The sequence below is a fragment of the Chrysochloris asiatica genome, unplaced genomic scaffold (genome assembly GCF_000296735.1).
Source record: "Chrysochloris asiatica unplaced genomic scaffold, ChrAsi1.0 scaffold00368, whole genome shotgun sequence".
NCBI classification, from domain to species: Eukaryota; Metazoa; Chordata; class Mammalia; order Afrosoricida; family Chrysochloridae; genus Chrysochloris; species Chrysochloris asiatica.
This window is the reverse complement of record NW_006408886.1, coordinates 1,234,251-1,245,994: the sequence shown is the minus strand read 5'-3', so window position 1 is coordinate 1,245,994 and position 11,744 is coordinate 1,234,251. Positions and strand designations below refer to the sequence as shown.

At 40.3% G+C, this 11,744-nt stretch overlaps 1 protein-coding gene across 1 annotated transcript in view; it reads right to left on the bottom strand.

Moving 5' to 3' along the window:
- The window catches only part of RAB31 (RAB31, member RAS oncogene family), a gene marked incomplete at its 5' end in the record, with an annotated part of 257,384 nt that overhangs the window by 194,711 nt on the left and 50,929 nt on the right, over positions 1 to 11,744 (bottom strand). The window lies entirely within an intron of this gene.

The window sequence follows — 11,744 nt, the reverse complement described above, 5'->3', positions numbered from 1 at the left end:
AAAATTAAAAAAAATTTTTTTTTTTAATCTGTAGTTTAATATAAGTCTTTAATGTCTTAACTCTCTTTCAGTCACCTCTGCCCTCCTCTCTCCACTGTTAGGTGCTGTCCAGTCAATTCCGACCCTTAGTGACCCTGTGTATGGTCTACGAGGAGCAGCTGGTGAGCCTGAACCACCGACCTTGCAGTTCAAAAGGCTTTGCACTATGGCACCTCAACCCCCAATGCTATACCGGGACTCCTCTCAAACCAGTGGAAAAAAAGCACACCAAATAGGATGCACATCTGCATCTCCTGTATAGGGTTTCTGAGAGCAGCTGTTTAGCTTGAACCACAGACCTTGCAGTTCAAGAGGTTTTGCAGTGGCGCCTTAATCCACAGCGCTACGCCAGGACGCCTCTCAAGGTAGTGAAAAAATAGCCGACCAAATAGGACGCACATCCGCATCTCGGCTGGTGAGCTTGAACCACCGACTTTGCAGTACAAAAGGCTTTGCAGTGACGCCTTAACCCACCACGCTATGCCGTGACGACTCTCAGATCAGTGAAAAAAAAGCTGACTAAATAGGACACACATCCGCGTCTACCCTATAGGGTTTCCGAGGAGCGGCTGGTGAGCTTGAACCAACGACCTTGCAGTTCAAAAGGCTTTACAGTGGCGCTGTAACCCACCGATGTTATACCAGGACGCCTCTCAAACCAGTGAGAAAAAGCCGACCAAATAGTAAGCACATCTGCATCTCCCGTATCAGGTTTCTGAAGAGCAGCTGGTGATCTTGAACCACCGACCTTGCAGTTCAAAAGGCTTTACAGTGGCGCCTTAACCCACCGCACTACACTGGGATGCCGCTCAAACCAGCGAAAATAAAAGCTGACCAAATAGACCGCACATCCGCGTCTCCTGTATAGGGTTTCCGAGGAGCGGCTGGTGAACTTGAACCACCGACCTTGCAGTTCAAAAGAATTTGCGGTGCGGCACCTTAACCCACAGCGCTACACCAGGACCCCTCTCAACCCAGTGAAAAAAGGCCGACCAAATCTGCGTCTCAGCTTGGGCTGAGTGTGTGAGTTCCTGGCAGAGGAAACCGCCAGCAGTGAGGGTGGGTCGTGGCCAGGTGGACTCACCCAGGATGTGGGCTCAGGCCTCCATGCCTGGCCGGCAGATTCAAAAGTACGCGATTTCCCGACTCAGCTCCAAATTCCACAGGCTATAAGTCTTTAAACCTTTAAACTATTCCTATCTCTGTGAGTCCGAGTTTTGGAGCTCTGTCTTGCCTCTTTTTTGCATGGAATTCTGAGTTATTGCTGACAGCGACCTTCACTACACCTTCACCCTAGCCACCATCAAGCCCTGCTTCTCCTGGCTGTCTTTTGAAGCTTGGTTTTCCTTGCATTATATTATAAAATAGACACTGGAAGGGGAGAGAAAGGAATATCCAGAAATATCACCATAGAAAGCTTTTATGTCTGTCTTCTGCCTATAACTGATTGGAATACTTAATTAACATTGGGGCTACAATGTGCCTAGTGAAGGAGTCTTCCTGTGGAGCCTCTGCATTACATAAGACTATAGGTGGATTCCTGAACAGCATCCAGAATCTTATGAGGTGGGAAACTTCCACTTGAAAGGATGGGCAGACCAGCCTGGAGCAGCTAGAAGAACAAAAGGTAAAATCTCTACTGAGTAGTAGCCAATCTGTCTAGGCGGGGCTGATGAAAGGAAATGCTGATAGGTCTCTTGTGATACAATAGTGAATAATTGTTATCAGGACTGATTGTGAGGGTTGGAAATGTAAAAGTAGACATTTTGTGGCAAGGAGGGGAGCGATTAACTTTGCAGTCTAGGAGGGGAGTTCTCTGGGACCAACAAGGGAGAAGAGCGGAGAGCTGGACCCTACCCAGAGAAGCAGTGATGATTGAGATGGAGGCAGAGATGATGATGTGGAGAGATGGAGCAGCTGGGGACTTTAGACACAGAGAGGGAGAGGAACTGATGATAGGGGTGGGGGACGCGGCAGCCTTGTAGTGTATGCCCTTTGTTAGATTGATGGTGCATGGAGGGGATTGTAACCATGGCAGTGAAACAATATATGATAGAATGAATGTAAAACTAATGTTTTCCCATGTAAATTATCACATAATTCACAATACAACATAAAAAAAGACAGCCAAACATCTTAACATTATTTCCCCTCTTTTACCCATTCACACCATGCTGCAATCCCTGTATCCCAGAGTCTTGTATTTCCAAAGTTATGCATACATCATTATTTTCCTCTGTCCCACTTAGCCCATGCAACTCTGCCTAACTGTTCTCCCATCCGCCCTGTTCTGTCATTTCCCTCCCCTTTCTTGTGTATTGCCCCCACCCCAGCACCCAAAGTATTGTGTGTCTATTCCTTACCCTGTGCTCCAGTTTCCACTCCCTTCTCTTACCCCATCCTATACACCCCAGTAAACAGCAAAGAATTTTTTTTCCCTGTTTAGTGTGGGTACTTTTTCTTAAGCTTTTACAATAATGGTCCTATGCAGTATTTCTCCTTTTGTGACTGACTGATTTCACTAAGCATAATGTCCTCAAGGTTCATCCATGTTGGCTTGCAGTTTCCTTGTTATTCTTCAAGGTAGCATAATATTCCATTGTTTGCATGTATCAAAGTTTGTTTATCTATTCCTCCATTGATGGCCACTTTGTCTGTCTCCATCTTTTTGGTATTGTAAATAGTGCCGCTATGAACATTGGTGTGCATATGTCTACTCGTGTTATGGCTTGTATTTCTTGTGGATAAATACCAAGTAGAGGATTTTCTGGATCATAAGGTATTTCTATTTCCAACTTTCTGAGGAAGTGCCATATTGTTTTCCAGAGAGGTTGGACCATTTTGCAGTCCCGCCAGTAATGCAGAAGTGTCTTAGTCTCTCCACATCCCCACCAGCATTTATTGTCCTCTACTTTTTTTTAATCTTTGCTGTTATTGTTGGTGTGAGATGATATCTTATTGTTGTTTTGATTTGCATGTCTCTAACGGCTGGTGATTGTGAACACTGCTTCATATTTTTGTTGGCTGCCTGGATCTCTTCCTTGGTGAAGTGTCTGTTCATGCCCTGTGCCTATTTCTTAATTGGGTTGTCTTTTTCTTGTAGAGGTGCTGTAGTTTCCTATATATTTTAGAAATGAGTCCCTTCTCTGATGTATCATTGCAAAATAATTCTTCCCATTCTGTGTGTTCCCTTTTTACTCTTTTGGTAATTTCTTTTGGTGCACATAAATTTTTAATTTTTAGTATGTCACACTCATCTCTCTTGTCTACTTTTGTTTGTGTAATTTCCAAAAGGTTTGGTAGTCTGTGTGTGCCCTATATTATGGAGTCCTCACATTTGTCCCTATTTTTTCATTGATGGCCTTTATAATTCTGGGATTCACATTTAGTTCTTTAAACCATGCTGAGTTGGTTTTTGTATAAAACATGAGATACAGGTCTTGTTTCAATCTTTTGCATATCGCTTTCCAGTTCTGCCAGCACCATCTGTTGAAAAGACTACCACCTCCCCATGCAATATATTTAGGCCCTTTGTAGAAAATCAGTTTGCTGTATGTAGACGGGTTAGTTTCAGGGTTCTCTATTCTGTTCCACTGATCTATGTATCTTTCATTGTACTAGTATCTATGTATCTTTCATTGTTCTAGTAAGCTGTTCTGACCACTGTAACCGTGTAGTAAAATTTGAAATTAGGGAGTGAGAGGTTTCCAACTTTATTCTTCTTAAGTAGTGCTTTGTTTACCTTGGGTCTCTTTCCATTCGGTATCAAGTGTGTAATACCCCACCCCCATCTCTTTGAAGAATGCCATTGGAATCTGGATTGGGATTGCATTATATGGGTAGATTGCTTTGGGCAGTATTGACATTTTCACAATGTTAAGTCTTCCTATCCAGAAGCATGGTATATTCTGACATTTTTATAAGTTTCTTGTAGTAGTGTTTTGTAGTTTTTTTTGTATAGATCCTTTGTTTCTCTGGTTATATTTATTCCTAGATATTTCATCCTTTGGGTGGCTATTGTAAATGGTATTGCTTTCCTAGTGTCCTTTTCAGAGCTGTCATCGTTACTATAGAGGAATCCAACTGATTTTTGTATGTTGCTCTTATGCCTTGCTACTTGGCTGAATCTTCCAATGAGGTCTAGTACCTTTTTTTTTACTGAGTCTTTGGGGTTTTCTCTATATAGGATCACATCATCTGCAAATAGAAAGTTTTGCTTCCTCTTTATCAATTTGGATACCTTTAATTTCCCTATCTTGTTTTATAGCTCTGCCTAAGACTTCCAGCACAATATTGAATAGGAGTGGTGACAAAGGGCATCCTTGTCTGGTTCCTGTTCACAGAGGGAAGACGTTCAGTTCTCTCCTTTGAGAGTAACGTAGGCTGTTGAGGAATTTCCTTCGATTCCTACTTTGTTGAGTGTTTTTATCAGGAATCGTTGTTGTATTTTGTCAAATGCCTTTTCTGCATCAATCAATATGATCATGTGGTTGTTTTCTTTATTCTTAGTTATATGGTGGATTACATTGATTGCTTTACTAATGTTGAACCATTCTTGCATCCCAGATATGAAACCCACTTGGTCATGATGTATTTTTTTTTTTTTTTTTTGATGTGCTTTTGGATTCTGTTGGCCAGAATTTTGTTGAGAATTTTTGCATCTATGTTCATGAGTAATATAGGTCTATAACTTTCTTTCTTAGTGATGTCCTTCCATGATTTTTATATGAGGGTTATGATTGCTCCCTAAAATGTATTAAGAAGTTTTCCATCCTCCTTTTTCTTCTGGAATAATTTGAGTAGAACTGGTGACAGCTCTTCCCTCAATGTTTGGTAGAACTCACCAGTGAAGCCACGAGTGAATCTGGACTTCTTGTGGTTGGGAGTAATTTGATGACCTGATCAATTTCTTCTTTTGTTATGGGTCTGTTCAGGTTTTCTACTTGACTCTGTGTAAGTTTAGGTAGGTCGTGTTTTTCTAAAAATATATCCATCTAAGTTTTCAAATTTGTTGGAGTACAACTCTTCATAGTATTCTGTTATTATCCATTTGATTTCCTTTAGTTCCACTGTGACATTACCCATGTGGTTTCTAATGCGTGTTATTTGTGTCTTCCTCTTTTATTTTGTTAGGTTTACCAATGGTTTGCCAATTTTATTAATTCTTTCAAAGAACCAGCTTCTTTTTTAAAAATATTTTATTATTCTTCCTTTAAATTTTTATTGTGAATTAAGTGAAAGTTCACAGGGCAGATAATCAGTTTTAATTTCAACCAATCATAGACATGGTTTTAATACATGATTATAATACCCGCCATGTACCATCAGTTAGTAGTATTTCTCTCTATTTATTTTAGCTTTTTTATTTTATTTTTAACACTCAGGCATATGTAATAATTTAAACCACCAACGGGCACATTCTGCAAGTCTGTCTCCTGGTCGCCAGCTCTTAGTTCCTCTCTGTCCATTAATCTAGAGTCCTCCGCTACTCCTTCTTTTCATGTCCCCATCATTGACTCCATCTCTGTTGTCACTGCTTCTCTGGATAGATTCCCATAATCTGTGTTCTTCTCCCTTGATATTCCTAGGATCCTTTGTTTCTGGACTGTAAGTTTATTTATTCCAGCATTATTTATTTTTTTTAAGAATTAGAACATTTACAATTGTGAAAGTCACAATTAGTAATGATAACAGTTACTCACTATTGGATCATAAGAATCTTATCCCCATCTTTTGTCACCAGACCCAGCTATACAAGATGAAATCTATTCAGTGGATACTCTATCTTCCCCCACACACTCTTAAATTAAATTCCCACTTGAAACCGTGTAAGCCAGTCACTTAATGCCTTTATTGCCACCTCATTTTAGGTAGCCAATGTCTAAGTTGCCTGTCCCTATCTACCCTGTATACAGAAGGGATAACATTGATACTTGATGTGAAGACTCCCTCTCTGTTGGTATTTTGAGCTACTATCTCCATGAATATAGGTCAAGTTCATAAAATTGTAGCAATTTGCACTCATCCTTTATCAAAAATTGTTTTCTTTTTTATCTTCCTCTAGTCAAATTCTGATTATCAAACCATCGAGGCTAGGTCAAATGAGTACTATCTGCAAGTCTTGTGCATCTCTCCTCCCATCATATCAGCTGGATGCTTCACTCAACTCTAGCCCTCTGTGGCTATGTCCTTGTCCATGGGCTCAGCTGTCCCCAGGTTTCTCCACACTTTGGACCAGCAGTTCTTCCTCTTCTCGCTATCTTCTCGAAGTCAATGGGAGTCTATAGAACATGGTTCAACTCAGCCCATTGCTTCATTGCTGCCTTTCCCGCTCTTCCACTCACCAGTAGACCAATGTGGACGCCAGCAAGCTTACTTGCTTGTTCATGTTTTCCCTTTGCATTCAGTCTTAGAGGGGGGTTTGTCCGCAAGGAACTTGATTGCTTGTCTTGATGGCTTTCTGGTGAATCTCTTGCTTATTCTTGCAGTAGCCAGTCATATTGACATTTTTGTTTTGGGTTTTTCTTGATAATCTTTCTTTGAAGTTGCATCTTATGTCCTAAGACTGTCAAGCATCTTAGTACTATTTCCACTTTCAAACTATGCCTAGATTCCTGTACCACAGAGCCCTGTTGAAGAAGCCCTTCTTGTCCTGTTGATTCTTTCTATAGTTTTTCTGCTTTCTATCTCATTTATTTCTGCACTAATCTTTATTATTTCTTTCATTTTGGCGACTGTAGGTTCCCTTTGTTGGTCTGTTTCTAAACGTTGGAGACGCTGTGTTAATGTGTTAATTTTGGTTATTTGTCCTTTTTCGATGTGCACATTTATTGCAATAAATTGTCCTCTCAGCACCACTTTCACCGTGTCCCAAAGATTTTGGTATGTTGTGTTTTCGTCCTTGTTTGTTTCAAGGAACTTTGAATTCACGTTTAAGTTCTTTTACGTTTAATTTTCTTCAGTCATTTTTCAGCAGGGTGTTATTCAATTTCCAAAGATTCGACATTATTTCCTTGGTCTTCTTATTGTCGATTTCCAGTTTTATAGCATTGTGGTCTGAAAAGATGCTTTGTAGTATTTTGATGTCTGTAAATTATGGAGGCTTGCCTTGTGATCTAACACATGGTCAATTCTGGAGAATGTTTCATGTGCACTGGAAAAGAATATGTATTGTGCTGTTGTTGGGTTGAATGCTCTGTACACATCTATGAGGTCAAGTTGGTTGATTGTGCTATTTAGTTCCTCTGTATCTTTGTTGAGTGTCTTTCTGGTTGTGTTATCCATTTTCAAAAGTGGCATATTAAAATCTCCCACGATAATTGTGGATTTGTCTATTTTTTTCTTCAATTCTAGTAGGGTATGCTTTATACATATTGGTGTTCTTTCATTGGGAGTGCAGGTATTTATTACGGTTATGTCATTTTGCTCAGTTGACCCTTTAATCATGAGATAGTATCCTTCTTTATGTCTTATGCTGATTTTTGCCTTAAAGTTTATTTTATCAGAGATTAGTATTACCGTTACTGCTTGTTTTCATTGCAATTAGCTTGGTACTTTTTTCCCCATCCTTTAACTTTTAGTCTGTTTTTGTCTTTGTGTGTAAGGTGTGTCTCTTGCAGGCAGCATATTGAATGGTCTTGCTTTTTATCCATTCTGCCACTCGCTGTCTCTTCACTGGTGCATTTAATTCATTGACATTCCATGTAATTATTCATAGGTATGAATTAATTGCTGCCCTTCTTGATTTTTTTGTGGTGCTGTTCATTCCTTTGTTCTGCATGCCTTCTTGTTCTGAATTTATGTTTTTTGTGCTATTTCTTGCCAGTTTCTTCTTAATTGTAATGTTTCCTTGTTCTACTTGGAAGTTCATTTTCATGGTAAGTTGTGAAGTATTAACTTTCCTTGAGGTTACCCTATAGTCTATTAACTTTTCCCTCCATTTAAGACAATCTATTGTATCCTACAATCTACCTGACTCCCTCACCACCTGGATCTCTGTTCCTATATTTTTCCCTCCTTTGATATTGTTATTATTATTTAAGTTTTTTATTGTGGATTGAGTGAAAGTTTACAAGACATATCATCAGTTTTACATTCAACAAATCATATACCTCGTTTCACTACATTGATTATAATCCCCTCCATGTATCATCAGTTAACAGTATTTCTCTCTATCCACTTTAGCTTTTTTAAAAACACACAAACAAAAAACACCACTCAGGCATATATGATAATTTACATCTCAAAAGGGTACATTCTGCAAGTCTGCTCCTGGCCACCAGCTCTTAGTCCTTCTCATCTTAGTCCACGAAACTAGAGCCCTCAGCCACTCCCCCTCTCCATGCCCCCATCTCTGCCTCCATCTCTGGTGCTGCTGCTTTTCTGGATAAGGTCCGGCATTCTGCTTGTGTGCATTCCTCTCTTGACGGTCCTAGGGCCCTCTGTTTCTGAAATGTAAGATTAACCACTACTCTTTTTTTGTTACAAAAATTCTACCTTTACAATAGTGACAGTTGCGATTAGTCATGATGAGTTATTCACTATTGAATCTCAGGAATCTTATCCCCATCTCTTTTCAACAGACCCATCTAAACAAGATGACAGCTATACATTGGGGACTCTTTCTTTCTCCCCATACTCTTAAACTAAACTCTTTCTTTCTTTCTTTCTTTTTTTTTTTTTTTTGTGGATGATTTTTTTTTTAATAAAATGTTTTATTGTGAATTATAAGATAGTTTACATGAGAGAACTTTAGTTTTACAGTCATTCTATCTTACATCGTTTCATTGCCCTGGTTCCAATCCCCTCCATGCATCATCAACCACCCAAAGGGTATGTCCTTCAAACCCGCCCCCTATACTACCTCCCCCCACCCCCAGTCTTCAGCACACAGTCCCTCTCCCTCTCTGAATCCAAAGTCCCCAGCTGCTTCATCCCTCCATGTCATTGTCTCTGCCTCCATCTCAGGCATCGTTGCTTCTCTGGGTAGGGTTCGGCTCTCAGCTCCTCTCTGTTGATGGTCCTAGAGACTTCCGCTCCTAGACTGGAGAGTTAATCACTCCCTTCCATGCTATAGAATGTCTACCTTTACATTTCCAACCCTCACAATCAGTCCTGATAACAATTATTCACTATTGTATCACAAGTGACCCATCTGCATTTCATTTCATCAGCTCCGCCTAGACAGACTGGAGAGTACTCACTGGAGATTCTGCCTTCCTCCATGCCCCCTGGTTCTAGGTTCCCTCTTGAAAGCTTATAAGCCAGTCACTTCTTGCCTTTGTAGCCCCCCACCCACCCATTTTGTGTATCCAATGTCCAAGTTGCTCATCCCTGCCTACTCTGTGTGTGGAGGGGGTGGGAATGATTCTTTCTGTAACGATTTGTTCCCTCTTTTGAGTTACTGCATCCATAGGTGTAGGTCAAGTTCATCAAATTGTATCAGATTACTCTTTTTTCCCCTCTTCTTTCTTCTTCTGGTTGAGCTCTGATCATCCAGTCATTGAAGCCAGGTCAAGTAGGTATTATGTGCAAGTGTGGGTGTTATTGTGCATATGCCCTCTGTTCTTATCAGCTGGTAGCTTCACTCTCCACCCAAGTCCCCGTGGCCATGCCTCTGACTCTGGGCCCAAGCATCACCAGGTCTTCCCACACTGCTGGCCAACAGGGTCTCCACCCGGGTACTCAGAGGCCTATTGAACTTTGTAGGGCTCAACTTGCTGCTTCTTTGCTGTTTTTACCTCACTTCCCCTTATCAGTGATGAGTTGGTCAACAATCAGAGCGTGTACTTCCACTGAGTCTTAGTCTTGGAAGTGGGTTTGCACTGAGGGGACCCGACCACTTGCCTTGATGCTTCCTGGAGAAGCAACTTCTTTATTCTTGCCATAACACTCTGTCTGCCTCTATTGTTTTGTATTTTTCATGTAGGTCTTTCCTTCAACAAGTATCTTCTATTCTTCTAGCCACTCCAGGCTGGACTGCTCATCCTTTTAAGTGGACATTTCCCATCTCTGGAGATCTGGATGTGGTTCAGATTTCTACCTATAGTCTTATGTATTGCAAAGACTCCACAGGAAGCCTCCTTCACTGGGCACGTTGTAGCCCCATTTTAGGTATTCCAATCAGTTATAGGCAGAAGACAGACTTACAAACTTTCTATGGTGATGTTTCTGCCTATTCCTTTCTCTCCCCCAACAGCGTATATTTTATATTATAATGCAAGGGAAACCAAGATTCAAAAGACAGCCAAGCATCTTAATACTATTACCACCTTTTCCCCCTTCCAACCATGTCTCAATCTCTGTATCCCAGAGCCCTGTATTTCCAAGGTTGTGCATACATCATTCTTCATCTCTGTCCCACTTGGCCCAATCAAACATGCCTAATAGTTCTCCCATCTCCTTTGTTCTTCCATTTCCCTCTCCCTTCTTGTATATTGCTCCCCTCTCCAGGACCCAAACTTTCCTGTGTCTAATCCCTGCCCTGTGCTCCACCTTCCCCTCCCTCCCCTTCCCCACCGCCAACTTCCCAGCAATCAACAATGAATTCCACCCACCCCCATTTAGAATAGTTTCTTTTTCTTAGTCTTTTAGAGTAGTGGTCCTATGCAGTATTTCTATTTTTGTGACTGGCTAATTTCACTCAGCATAATGTCCACAAGGTTCATCCATGTTTTGTGGTGGCTTGCCGCTTCCTTGTTATTCTTCAAGGTAGCATAATATTCCATTGTGTGTATCTACGATAATAGTGGGTGATTTTAATACACCACTTTCAAAAATGGATAGAACAACCAGAAAGAAACTTGACAAAGACACAGAAGAACTAAACAACACAATCACCAACTGGACCTCATAGATGTGTACAGAGCACTCAACCCAACAATGGCACAATACACATTCTTTTCCAGTGCACATGGAACATTCTCCAGAATAGACCATATTTTATGCCACAAAACAAATCTGCATAAATTTACAAATATCAAAATACTACAAAGCATCTTCTCAGACCACAAGGCTATCAAATTAGAACTCAACAATAGGAAGACCAAGGAAATCAAGTCAAATACATGGAAACTGAATAACACCCTCCTGAAAAGCAACTGGGTAGTAGAAGAAATTAAACGTGAATTCGTAAAGTTTCTAGAAATAAATGAGAACGAAAACACAACATTCTAAAATCACAGTGGTGCTGTGAGGACAATTTATTGCAATTAACGCACATATCCAAAAAGAAGAAGAACTAATATTAACACATTAACACGGCATCTACAACAACTAAAAAACAGAGCGAACCCACAGCCACCAAAAGAAAAGAAATAATAAAGATTAAAGCAGAAATAAATGAGATATAAAACAGAAAAACTATAGAAACAATCAACAGGACAAGACGCTGGTTCTTTGAAAGAATTAACAAAATTGACAGACCATTGGCAAACCTAACAAAGGAAAAGAGGGAGAAGACACAAATAACACACATTAGAAATCACATGGATGATGTCACAATGGAAACAAAGGAAATCAAAAGGATAATAACAGAATACTATGAAGAATTGTACTCCAACAAATTTGAAAACTTAGACGAGATGGATACATTTTTAGATAACCACGCTGGGTTCTATGAAGAAAAACGTGGCATCAGGATTGGAGGAAGACTCATTAACAACCTGCGATATGCAGATGATACAACCTTGATCGCTGAAAGTGAA